Source organism: Canis lupus, chromosome 9 (assembly GCF_048164855.1).
Source record: "Canis lupus baileyi chromosome 9, mCanLup2.hap1, whole genome shotgun sequence".
Taxonomy (NCBI): Eukaryota; Metazoa; Chordata; class Mammalia; order Carnivora; family Canidae; genus Canis; species Canis lupus.
The window spans coordinates 71,179,093-71,192,236 of record NC_132846.1 but is presented as its reverse complement, the minus strand read 5'-3'; the positions used below and the strand labels follow the sequence as shown (position 1 = coordinate 71,192,236).

The window sequence follows — 13,144 nt, the reverse complement described above, 5'->3', positions numbered from 1 at the left end:
TCCTTTTGCTTTCTCAGACTCCACACCCAGTGTGGAGCCCAATGCAGGGCTTGACCTGAGGTCATGACCCCGAGGTCAAGACCTGAGCTGAGATCAAGGATGGTCGCTGACCCACTTGAGCCCCCCAGGCTCGGCTCAGCCTTTTTCCACTGTCAATCTAGAGTCCCCGATGCCTCCTTCTTGGGTTGGCAAGAAGCCTACGTGGAAGCAAAGGTGAGGGCCTCAGCGCGTGCAACAAACACGCAGGAGCTGGCAGTCGTGATGCTTCTTTGTCGGGTCTGGCCGAACGATGGAGACCTCCTGGGGGTCTGACCTGGGCCACCAGGGGGGACATCGGGGACATCGGTTGGGGCAGACTCAGAATAAGGGCCTTACACAAGGCGGGCACTGGCTTCTCCCCGCACAGGTCTCCGCGGCAGGCCCAGCGGCGCTCGGTGAAGCTGTCAGGCCCCTGGCATCCCTCGCGTCCTGCCCTCATCGGCTTGGTCCCCCGAGGGCTCCCACCGGGCTGCACTCCCGCGGGCGAGGGCCGGAGGGGAGGGGAGGAGCAGACTCACGCTGCCCCTTTAAGAGCATGACCCAGAGGCGGCGCCGAGAGCACTCCTGCTCACATCCGATTGGCCAGAACTTAGCCACGTGGCCACACTTGGCTGCAAGGGAGGCTGGGAAATGTAGTCTTTATGGTGGCTGGCCGTGTGCCCCACAAAGAATCAGGCGTTCTATTCTCCGGGGGGAAAAGAGAACCGGAAGTCTCTGTTGGAGACAAGGCGCATGGGCCGAGCAGCAGATTGGGGTGGTGAGGGCGGAGGCAATAGATTCCTCTGGGGCCTGGATCAGTTTGGGGAGGAGAGGTTCCCTTCCACCTGGGTCTCTGCGGCTGCCCCTGGTGCCCCCACCCCACCTTCTGGCAGGCACAGCCCCTTGCACCGCACAGCATGTGTGAGCCACTCTCCAGGTGGGAATCCAGGGCTCCCTTGCCCCCCCCCCCCCCCGGGGCTGGGCTGTGATAATTTCTATTTTCCTGGGGTGGGCTGTGCTGCTGTCTCATCTTGTAGCCAATGGTTTTTCCCTCCTTTTTGGGGTCATTTCTGGGATCAGAGTCCCCAAAGCAGGGCAGTGACAGGCTTGAGCTACCCTCCCCACCCTCATACTCTGGTTGTCGCAGAGAGTCAAATGGCCGTGAAGGGACCCTGGGCCCTCCTCTGCTCACCTCATCAGCACCAGGGGTCTTGAAACAGAAACCTGAGCACAGCGTTTCCTTTTCCTGTCGCAACCTGAACATGTCCACACATCTGGTCTGCAGCCGACAGCCAAGAGGGGTGGGATGGGGTGGATCGTAGCCTGGGGACCTGCAGGAGATGGAAGCTTCTGCTTGACTCACCTGTAGTGGTGCAGAGCCTGACACGGCACTGTAGGGGCTCAGCAAAGCAGCCGACGCGTGCCTGGGGCTCCCGTTGAGAGACTGGGATCTACATCCTACCCGTCACGCTCCTGGGCTGGGGGACCACCGGCAAGTTAGAGCCCCTGGCTTCTCCTGAGACCCTGCCAGGACTCCATCCTGTGGGCAATATAAATCTCAAGAAAGACTGTGGATCTGTTTTTGCTTTGGCTGCTAGGGAGCTCGTTGCCAAAGTTGGAGCCCAGTTTTAGGAATTTTACTCTTAGGGACTTTTTGCCCTTATTCCTTTATCTACATTCGTTCCCATCTTATTCTGCTATTTCTGACTTCACACGCGCTTAGGGACACAGCAGGAGAGCCTCACCTGCTTCTCTCTAAGATGGGAGAAATGTCATCTTCTTCTGCAGTTCTTCTGAGGATTGTGGGAAGGGAAGGGCTGGTGCAGAAAAGGCTGGCCGGCGGGTGCTGCTCTGCCCTCGGCAGAAGCAAGTGTAGATTTGGTGAACTGGACACAGGCTGCGCACTCAGTCCGAGCCACCTCTGTCATGGGTATCTGTAGCTGGAACCAGGGATTCCATCCAGAAATGCTCCTGGTCCCAGGGGCTTCTGGAATCTCCATTCTCTCTACCGCCCTGGGAGTGGGCTCTGTGAGGGCCCCCCTGGTCCAGGGCACAGCAGTGGGAACCAGGGAAGAGTGTTCTTGTTTCCTCTTCTCACTCCAGATCCCTCCTCTCCCTGGGGGTGCTGAGGGGTGCTGACTGACGGGCTCCCCCCTCCAGACAACCTCTTCCCCCCATCCTTCCCCAGAAGGTGCTCTTGAGCTTCTCCTTACGCCTGGGTATCAGCTAGGGGGCAGGATTCCCAACTCCCTGGGCCTCTGGAACCCGGGAAATGGGACCAACCCAACTTTCTGGAAAGGCTGTGATGTCCTGGTATTTGTAAGCTTCCCCTCTTCTGCTTCTGAAAGATCTCAGATGTCCACAGACACAGAACATCGCAAAGCTGTGTTTTCATGGAGGAAAAAAAGGACTGTTTCTGGGGATGCGAGAATCTGCGATTCCACATGTCTGAGCTCTAGCCCCTGACTTAAAAAATATTTTTTTTTAAGTTTATTTAAGCAGTCTCTATACCCAGCGTGGGGCTCGAACTCGCCACCTCTAGATCAAGGGCTGCATGCTCTACTGACTGAGCCAGCCAGGCGCCCCTGTAGCCTTGACCTTTAAACTCATGGAAGTGGGGACACTGTGAGCTACTTCAGTTCTTGTGTGAAAGAACCGGGCCTCTGGAGGAGGGCTGGGCAGGTGCCTGGGAGCAGGAAAGGGGTCGAGGACATCCCCAGTGGAGAGTCACGTTGGGGTTGGGAGCTGCCTCTCCAGCTTCTTCCCTCCTTGGCTCCCCGTATCTTGTTTTTCTTGGGTCCCAACACGGCAGAGTGTTGAGGTTGCCCTCAGAAGGGGCGCTAGCCTCTTCCTCTCAGAGACCACGAGGGCCCCTCGGTGTGAGGACATGAGCCGCGACATGGTTGGCTTGGACTCCTCTACGGCCTGCGCCCCGGCCACGTCGAGGCTGGGGGTGCTGGCACACGGTAGGGACCCTGTAACTGCACGTCAAATGAGCGATGCAGGGTTAAGCGAGTCTGAGCGTGGCCTGAAGCTTCTGTCCCCCCACTCAGGGCCCGGCGGGAAGAGGAGCTCTTCTCAGACCCGGGCCACATACGCTGGAGCCCCTCGGCGCTCTGCGTCAGGCCCTCGGCATCACTGGGAGAGCCCGGCACACGGTGGCTGTCGTTCCCTCACTCCCACCCCTCGGAGCCCCGCTGACCGAGCCCTGAGCTCTGGGCTTGCAGGTGCACCTGCCCCAGGACCTCTCTGCCTGGACGACTCAAAACCCTCAAACGTCGCCCGTCCCTGACTGCCCGCCCTGCCTTCAGTGGCGGCCCTGCAGCCCGTGACAAGCCTGACATCACAGGACGTCACCCCACATGCAGTCCATCACCTCGACCCGGATTCGACGCCCACTTTGCCTCACCTGCCTGCTCTCCTTCCTCCGTCCTGCCCCCTGGCCAGGGGGCCACTGTTTCTGGGCCTGTTGCTTCCCTGTGGCCCCTCTGGCTGCCTGTCCCCCACCCCTCTCGCTGCGGTGGACTGAATAGATCTGAACTGCAGACCCGACCATGTCACCCCCCACCCTCCACTGTCCCCCTGCTTAAAATCATTAACTAGAGCCCAATCCCCTGGCCAGCGTCGTGGGTCGGGTTGTCGGGAGGCCGACTCTGGAACAGGGCTTGGCAGCTTCCACAGGCGGAGGGTGGGGACAGGATCGGGCGGAGGGAGAGGCTGCGGCGACGGGCGTGGAGCAGACTCCAAAATGCCTCCATCAGACCAGGCACCACCCACTGCAGGGCCCCCAGCTGGGCCCCGATGGCCCCGGTGACACAGCCCCACTCGCACTCGCTGACTCCTGCGGGGGCTGCCTGCTGTGGGGGGTCCCCTGGCCACGCCGCTACCCTGGGCTCCCGGTCCTTCCTGGAAGGGACACTGGCCAGGGCGCCCCTGTGCCCGCCGCACCTGGGGCTCAGCCTGGCCCCACCGCACGCACCTCGGGAACGGAATCCCTGGTGACCGTTCTTCGTGAGGGGAAACTCCGAGGAGGGAGGTTAGGGGCAGAGGAGAGCTGACACCACAGTGCGTCTCAGGGCCACGGCTGATACCGAGCCCGTCTCCCTTCCGCTACCTGTTCTAGATCCGCCCCCACCCCCCACCTGTTGGTAGTGCAGCTTCAGGACTCGCCCGGAGGCCTGACCCAGGGGCCTGGGGTCCACATGCCTTCTGTGGTCACAGCTGGGCAAGGAAGCCCGAAGAGGTGCCCCCTGGGTCTCACCTGGTCCCACATGTCATCTTTGCTGCCCCCGCTGTGTACCAGCAGCCCTGCCTCTTTCTGCGGATGCGAGTCAATCCTGCCCGGACGGGTAGCTCTTCTTGCATGGCTGGACCCGAGATGCCCGACTGCCCAGGCAGCAGCCACATGCTCCAATTTAATGGGACACTTTCTGTGGCCCCTGGTGAAAGGCTGTCCCTTTAGGGAATGAGGACGTCCAGCCTTGCAGAGCCCAGAGGCGGGGGAGCGGGAAGCACAAAGTTCCCAGTGGGTCATTGGGCCCTGGCTTCCGTCCCGGGACTGATGCACCCATGGGTTTTCACTACCTGTTGGGCACAGGTGCCACAGAGAAGGTGGATGTGGCACATATGCCGTGTTCTGGAGGATGAGCCCCCCTCCCCATCCCTGCAGAGTGCGAGTGCCTCCAAGCCGGCGCTGCAGGGGCAGCTTCTGAAAGGTGTGGTGCGAGATACGGCCATAGGGTCCCCCGTCCTGGGCCCCCTCCCACAACCTTTTGGCTATACAGTGGCTCCCCTGGGCTGATGCGAACAATGCGACTCCATGCTGACGGGTTAAACACTAAGCCCTCGGACAGCGATGCTGACTGAGGTCTGGAGGGCAGGGGAGGCAAGCCCATGCTCGAAATAGGTGTCTACTCTGGGAAGAACAAACCACTGGCCCTGCTGGTATGGAGGTGACCCAGTGTAATCAAGGTGCCACTGGGTGGCTGGTTGGTTTCCTGTGAGAATGGCACCATAATAAGGGTCGGCGACGGTCTCCACTGCTGCCATGCTGGACGCTCTGTGGTGGCGGTAGGTCTAGCTATCAGGTTTGATAAGTGGGAGTCCACGCTATTGGACCTGTGTGTACCCTGCGACTCGGCCACCATGGTCGCTTCATCCATGTGCCAGTTGTGGCAGCTCTGGGGTGGCCCATGGCAGAGGCTGGCTGGTGTCAAGCGGCTGGGTTATTTTGTCTGCTTGTTTACCTGGGGCCTCTCTTACGCTGGCTGTTTGCTGGTCTGCACTTCGTGTCTACTCCTACATGTGCGTCATGGCTCTGCCTGAGAATTCCTTGCCTCTGATCAATGCCCCACCCCCGGCTTTTTTTTTCTATTCATCCTAACCAAGTGGCCAGGCCACTTGTCACTACTCATGAGTCCATATATAACTTCTGTTTCTCTCTCCATGCAAGGTAGATGACCACCTGAAGAGCTGCTGATTTCAAGGCCGTTCTTGAGTGCAGGTGTAGAGCAGCCGGTGTCTGTCCTTGGCTCACATTCTCAAACTGAACCCACCCATTTGTGAACTGGATTCAGGCATTTCCTGTACTGCATGGGCACAGGCCCGAACAGAGGGAGGGTGGGTCTCATGGAGATGCCATTGGGGTGTTGGCCATCTCTTCCTGCAGTGGGTGCCCTCTGGTCCTGCTGGTGTTTGGTCCTGGCTGCACCATTTTCCTGTGATGGTGGCCTGCTGCTCGGCTCATTTGATCTGATGACTTGTTGCATCTGATAGAGCATATGGTGGGTATTGGAGAAGCCAGTCACTTGGTGTAATGTGGTCAGGCATCTTGCCTCTATTGGGCCAAATAGCACTCCACGAGTTGTTTCTCAAAAGTATAATTCTTGCTAGTGTCCAAAATCTATAAAGAACTTATGAGACTCAACACCCAAAAAACAAATAATCCAGTCAAGAAAAGGGCAGAAGACATGAACTGACATTTCTCCGAAGAAGACATACACGTGGCCAACAGACGCATGACACAATGCTCCACATCACTCTGCATCAGGGAGATACACATCAAAATCACAGAGAGATACCACCCCACACCAGTCAGAGTGGCTAAAATTAACAAGTCAGGAAATGACAGGTATTGGTGAGGGTGCAGAGAAAGGGGAACCCTCTTCCACTGCTGGTGGGAATGCAAGAAGCTGGTGCAGCCCCTCTGGAAAATAGTATGGAGATTCCTCAAACACTTGAAAATAGAGCTACCCTACGACCCAGCAATTGCACTACTAGGTATTCACCCCAAGATACAGATGTATTGATCTGAAGGGACATCTGCACCCCAATGATCATAGCAGCAATGTCCACAACAGCCAAACTAAGGAAAAAGTCCAGGTGTCCATCAACAGACGGACAGATAAAGATGTGGTGTATACATTCAATGGAATATTACTCAGTCGTCAAAAACATGAAACCTTACCATTTGCAACGATGTGGATGGAATTAGAGGATAACATGCTAAGTGAAATAAGTCAATCAGGAAAAGACAATTATACGATTTCACTCATTTGTGGAATTTAAGAAACAAAACAGAGGATCAAAGCAGAAGGGAGGGAAAAATAAGATGAAATCAGGGAGGGAGACAAACCATAAGAGACCCTTAACTCTAGGAAACACTGAGGGTCACTGGAGGGAAGGGTGGTGGGGGATGGGATAACTGGTGATGGGCACGGAGGAGGACAGGTGATGTGGTGAGCACTGGGTGTTCTATGCAACTGATGAGTCAGTGGATTCTACCTCTGAAACTAATAATGCACTGTATGTTAGTTAATTGAATTTAAATAAAATAAAATTAAAAATTGTTTAAAGTGTGATTTTTTTGTTGTAGAAGGCCTGGCCTTGCTTCAGTAGCCCAGGAGCCTGTGTTGTGATTATCTTACTGTGACTTGCCACCAACACCAATGTCACTTTTTCCTGCCGTGGAGACCTCCGCCCCGGTGAGTCTGCTGGATCCTGTGGCCCAAGATGCAGGCTGTTTGCACTGCAGCTGGGACATGCAGCCTTTGGCGGAGGGCAGGATGTGGGCAAGACCAGTGTCCCTCCGTGCGGAGCACGCTGCCTCTAGAACCTGAACTCATTGGGCACTCTGCTTCCCTCTTCATGGCAGGAGGTGCGAGGTGAAACCATTCGTCTCTCACCTCGGAGGGATGGCCCAGAATGCCTCTGTCTACTCCACCCTTTAAAGGATAAGGACACGGCAGCCCCTGAGTCATCACGGTTCCTCCTGGTTTCTGGAGTGTCTGTGTCTGTCTGAGCCCCTACTGGTCTGGCTCCTTCTTGCTCAGGTCCCATTGATGAAACCGATCACTGTGATTTTTTTTTTTTTTTTATGGGACAAGGCAGTCTAGACTCTTCGTTCTATATAATGGCAGAGGGAAGGACAGTTAGCACAGCCCCCAGGAAACTGGAGATGAAACTGTTGTTCATTCCATGTGAATGTGCATGATTTCTGATCCCCGCCCCCTCGCCCCGTTTTGCCTGGGATAGAAAAAGAATGCGCTTGTCATGTCAGTGACCGTATACCACGTCCCTGAGGCCATGTTAGCTTGCTTTAACAAAGGCACCACCTCTGACATGGTCATGTGATCGGGCGTTCCTCAGTGGAACCCACGGTGGCTTACATTGTCCTCCAGGATCTTCTAGGTCTCTGCAGGGCCCAGGTTGGTGAATTGACCAGAGATGTGATGTGGACCAGAACCTGCATTTTTTTATTTCCTTAAAAGTGACACTAATCTGTCATCCTCTGTCTGAGATGTGGCATTATTTCTGCTTAATTTTTCTTTTTTTCCTTCTTCTTCTTCTTCTTCTTCTTCTTCTTCTTCTTCTTCTTCTTCTTCTTCTTCTTCTTCTTCTTCTTCTTCTTCTTCTTCTTCTTCTCTTTAAAGAGAGTGTGAGAGAGCATGCATGGGTGGCATGGGGTTGGGGGGAGAGAGAGAGAGAGAGAGAGAGAATCTCAAGCAGACTCCATGCCCAGCACAAGCCTGATGACAGGCTCCATCTCATGACTCTGAGATCAAGACCTGAGCTGAAACCAAGAGGCAGACTTGGCTTAACCAACTGACCTACCCCAGGTGCCCCAGGAGGGGTTTGTTTCCAGCTTCCGTTTGGCTTCCCCCACTCCTACAGTTCCTACCCCACAGACCAAGAGCCCAATGTAGGAAATGCATTCATTGCTAAGTATGTCAATTCCAACTACTCACCTGAGGATCAAAGAAATTTTCTAGCGGGTCTGTGGTCTCCATGGCTTCACAGAAGGGTGGACCTCGGATGGGACACCATTATCCCCTGGCTTGCAAGGTCCCGCTATAGTAGGGACTTTCAAGTGTCTGGTATCAAATCAGCTTCCAGATCTGCAACCAACAGTCCTCAAAATGTTTGGGTGACCCTTTTCCCCCACTACATTATTAGCTGAGAAAGTGACCGTAGGCCCATTTGGTGGAAAAACTGGGGGGAATATTACCATGTGTCCTTACTGTTATATTGTGGGGCCCCCTTCCTTGGGGCTTAGCCAGTTCTTCAGCCAATGGGTTCTGCATCTACAGATTGACTAGGGAATGGAAATCGGGCAAGAGATTGTGGTCTTGTCTTGCTGGGTCCTCCCTCAGCCTTTGGTTCAGCTGTACCTGATTTCTTCTATTGGAACAAAACAGAAGTGCCCTGGTCCCGTCTGCTCTGGCCTCTGGATGGTAACTCTCTGCAGGGCCAGCTTCTGTGGCTGCCCTCCCACCTGGCCCACCATTGTGATGGCTCCTGTGGCATAGGGGCTGCCACCTGGCCTTTACTGCTTGGGTCCTACATCATCCCCCTTGCTATCAGCAGGCCAGGTCCAGTGACCGCCATTCCTGCCATCAGCCCTGGCTTCCTGCCAGAGGAAGCCCCCACAAATGTTTTAGTGATGCCAGCACCCCTCAGATCTCCAGGCCTTTCCCTGGAACATGATCACCTGGCCTGACATAGTGTGTCCGCTCTGGGGGGACATTTCCCCAGCCTTGGAGTGCTTTGTCACTGTCTGCCAAGCATCTCAACTTCAATCCGAGGGGCCACCACCGGCTCAGGCTTCAGAAGCTGCCTGGTAGTGAGTCTGCACTAGCTCCTGGGCCCTTCCTGGAGCTAATTCTGCATCTCAGGAGACTGCTATCGAATCACCAAACTCCTCCCCGACAGCCCTACGTTTCAATCTCTGATCAAACAGGAGTCCCATGTGTTGTATTCAGGCGGCATCCTGAAGCCCCTTTGGGGTACAGCCCATTTCTTCCCTTATCAAGCCCAATGCAACCTTAACCCTCATGGGCGGAGGTTGGGGGACGGGAATGTGGCAGTTCCCGAGGGGGCCTGAGTTGCTGTGAGGGGGACAGGCCCCCTCAGTGTCTCACTGTTAGCTCTTGTTAGGGAGGGCTGGGTGAGCTGCTTCCACAGGCTCTGAGGGGTCGGGGTGCCGGGGATGGGAAACTCAGGGGCATCTGCCTACCTCCCACAAGTCAGGGTCCCTGTTTTCCTGGCCTTGGCCAGGTGTTTAGTCTTCTTTGAACTTTAACCACTCAGACTTTTGGGTCCCGGGCTTGGTCTGTGGCTTTTTCTGTCCTGCCCTCGCAGGAGGCAAGAGCCTCAGAGAGGCCCCCGGCTTTCACACGGGTTTCCCATCTCCTGTTACTCACCCGCAGCCCTCGTCACCTTGCCATAGAGTACCGTGGTGCTTAGCAACAGCCACCACCCCCAGTATCCTCATGTCTCCTGTGTCCTCCACGTGTCTCAAATGCATGATCCGTGACACATGTCAGAGCTCGCCTCCCACCACTGCCCTCCTGATTCTTCCTGGTGGCAGCATTAACACCTGGCCCACTGTGTCCCTGCCACCAGTTAGAGGGCTCAGTGCCGGTCGTGGGCCTGCCTGGTGCCAACTGTCTTGTTTGGAGGTAGACGCTGAGATGGATTTGGAGTGCAAGATAGTTATCTGGGTGGACACCCATGAAAAAAGGAGGGAAAAGAAGTGGGTTTGGACAGAGGAGGGAGTTGGCTGGGAGGCTGGACAGAGCCTCTACCTGCTCAGTCCCTACAGGTGTGGGGTCCTCTCTTTGCAGACAGCACTACTGCATCCCTGTCACATCCCTGGGCCTAGGTGTCCATCGTCAGAAGATGGTGCAAACCTCAGCTTTGCACTGTCTTAGGCACCCCTCCACCTAACCCAAATTGGTTTTGTCTTTGATGTTCTCAATCTGGAAAAGTTAACTGTGGGAATGTTCGGTCTTCCTGCAGAGTGTGGAAAGCGGTGCCCGGAGACTGAGATCTGGATGCTGGGACACAGGTCCCTTGGGGATGGGATATTGGCTTTTCTGAAGGCCTTGTTTGTGGGTTCTGGCCTCTGTGACCCCTGATGTAGCCTCAACGAGGCTGATCTGAGGCTAACTCCCTTCCCATGGTCCATCACTGCCTCTTACCTGAACCCCAACAGCTGGGTCGTTTCCAGGACACGGTGCTTCCTCTCCAGGCTGCATTCAATGCCTCCTCTAGTGACCCTGGGGTCCTGAGGGGAAAGCGAGCTGGTTTGGTTCCAGGGTCTTCATGACCCACCCCTGACCCTCCCACACTCCTGATCCCTTTTCTGTGCAAACTTGGGCAAGCCCAGGACTCTCTTCTTGGGTCTCTGCAGTGTCATCTGTAAACTGAGGCTAATAGTGCCTCTCTTGCTAAGAAAATGCATGGAAAGTATCAACATAATTCCCACTCCTGGTGCCAGAGCTGCAAGATCCCCTCTTAAAGGAGAAAAGGGATGCAAGTATTTGCATGAGAAAGTGGTTTGCATGGGAAATGAGAGACTTCCCTCTTTACCTTGAAGCTGGAAGAGGCTACACAGTGCAGGGTCCCTGCTTTTGGCGAGGGACAGGGCCAGATGGGAGCTGGCCCCACTTTAGGGTCTCACTGCTCTGGGTTAAGCACTGCGAGAGCCTTAAAATGCACCCTCCACCCTCATCAGGCCTGGGTGCTGTGCTCAGAGAAATGGCGAATGACCCAGGGAAGGCTGGCAGGCAGCCACTGGGTGCTGTCCTAGCTGCAGGGCTGGCTCACCCAGGGGCCTTACGCAAGTTCCTTCCAAACCTGGCCCTCTGTTCCTCATTTTCTCTGACTTGGGAACCTGGGGCCTCAGGAGAGAGGATTGGAGACACTGGACTAGGCCCTTAGCCTTCACAAACTTGGATCTCCTTGTTTGTAAAATGGGGATAAGAAAGGACCTGCCTTCTATGGTGTGTCGATTAGATGAGGTGGTGCTCGTGCCTGGCTCCCTGGCAGCTCTCAGATGTTGGCTGGTATGATCATGACTCCTGTTATGATTGCACGTGTCACCTTTGCAAGTTAGGCCAGTGTCAGTGGGGATATTTGACGCATGGCTGCCCCGGCCTCCTGCAGACTGGTGCAGCCCCTCTGTAGAGATGCGGGGCGATGAGCCACATGCCCCCCACCCCCGCCACCTGCACAATGATCCGCTCCTGGAAATATCCTGAGCCACCCCACACGGGGCAGTTACCAGGATGTCCATCTCAGAGGTGTGGGTGAGGGCAGGGAGTGGGGAGGTGAGAGGTGGGGACACACCCCACAGAGACCAAGCAGCGGCTGGAACCAAACAGACACAGCAACACAGATGGATCTTGAAAACACCGAGCTGGATGGAAAATGTAAGAGAAGCATGTGAGCTACTACAGAGAGCTGTTTATGTAAATTGAAATGACATGCAGACAAAACATAGAGAACCAGTCTGCACGAGCACATGCAATCAAAACGGGGCTCACCGAGCGTCCGGGCAGGGCTGCCCTTTGTACCGGCAGGGAGGAGAGGCCTGGAGAAGACGCCAAGGGCCGTGCACGGACCAGTGAGTAGCGTGTGCTGTGAGTAGCGTGTGCTCACTCAACCTTCTGCAGCTGAGTGTGATAGAGAAACGAAGGGTGTGGGGGAGACAGAAAAAGTAGAAAGGAAAGGAGAAAAGGAGAGGAAGGGAGGGAGGAAGACAAGTGCCCAGCAACCGTGCGGTGTCAGGGCTGGAAGGGGTTCCGGCCCAGGTGTGAGGTGGGGCAGGAGCCGAGGCGCCCCAGAGAGCCCCAGGGCTGTCCTGCCCATGACACTGCCCAGCACAGCCGGGAGAGGTCATCAACTTGGCTTTCTATGACAATGATGTCCCTCCGTGTGCCCCTTGCCCCGAGGGACGGGGATTTTTATTGGGATGGCTGCCCCCATTCTACAGAAGAGGAAGCGGAGGCCTGGGGTGGGCGGGGTGACCCAAGGCTCCACATCCGTAGGGGCGGGAGGGCGAAGGCGCTCTGTCCCCGCGGCTGACTCACCAGTGACGTGGCTTGCCCCCGGCCGCAGAGCTGGCAAGGCTTGCACGCACCCGGGCCAGCTCTGCTGCCTCCAAATCCTGTCGCGCCCCCTCGGAGCTGCGAGCATTCAGCTGAATCTAAGCAACCAGCCCGCCCGGCAAAGCCCCGACAGCACACGCATGTTTTTCTCCGCTGCTCACTGTACAGGGTCAATGGGCATTGGCTGCAGCCCCACGAGGCTGCGGAGCCTCGGGCCTCTGGCACCTGCTAAGGGCAAGTCGGCTGTGTGGAACCGTCTCAGCAGCGAGGGCTTTGATCATGTCAGCGTTCGTGGAAAACAGCAAATCCCCAGGACCTAAGGCAGCCACGCTATGAGCCCAGCACCCCAGGCTAGGAAATCCCTACGGATTCCTTGGAACCCCACTGACGCCCCTGCCTCCTGCCTCGAGCCCCTCCAGGCCTGTTTTCTGAGCTCCCGTGGCCTGCCAGGAAGTGCCCAAGGTTGCCATCGGGGTACGGAGGTCCCTGCACTGGCCCGGATCGCCAGGCTGCCACCCCATCTGCCCCCAGCCGCCCTGCCCCCTCGCAGGGCCCAGGCCAGTGGTTCCTAGAGGGGGCCCGGGCAGGCCCTCCCAGCCCTCCTCGCCCTCGGGCCACTGCTCTGGCTGTTCAGGGTTGCTTTAGGGATCCACGCAGACAGTTACTCTCAAGCAGAACTGGCCGCTGTGGTCAGGGGCCTCATTCCCCTGTCCCTGCAGCGTGGTGCAGGCCGG

At 56.4% G+C, this 13,144-nt stretch overlaps 1 long non-coding RNA gene across 3 annotated transcripts; it reads right to left on the bottom strand.

The window, feature by feature from the left end:
- Window positions 1–1,005: 1,005 nt before the first annotated feature.
- On the bottom strand, window positions 1,006–8,744 carry LOC140639579 (uncharacterized). Of its 3 annotated transcripts, none has more exons than XR_012036243.1 (3): window positions 8,525–8,744; window positions 8,265–8,414; window positions 1,006–1,349 (listed from the first exon to the last, which is right to left on the bottom strand). It is a non-coding gene; the product is annotated as an uncharacterized lncRNA (long non-coding RNA). The 3 variants fall into 3 exon arrangements; XR_012036241.1 differs by having other exon boundaries at window positions 8,538–8,744; XR_012036242.1 differs by lacking the exon at window positions 1,006–1,349 and adding an exon at window positions 1,801–1,958 and having other exon boundaries at window positions 8,538–8,744.
- Window positions 8,745–13,144: the final 4,400 nt, after the last annotated feature.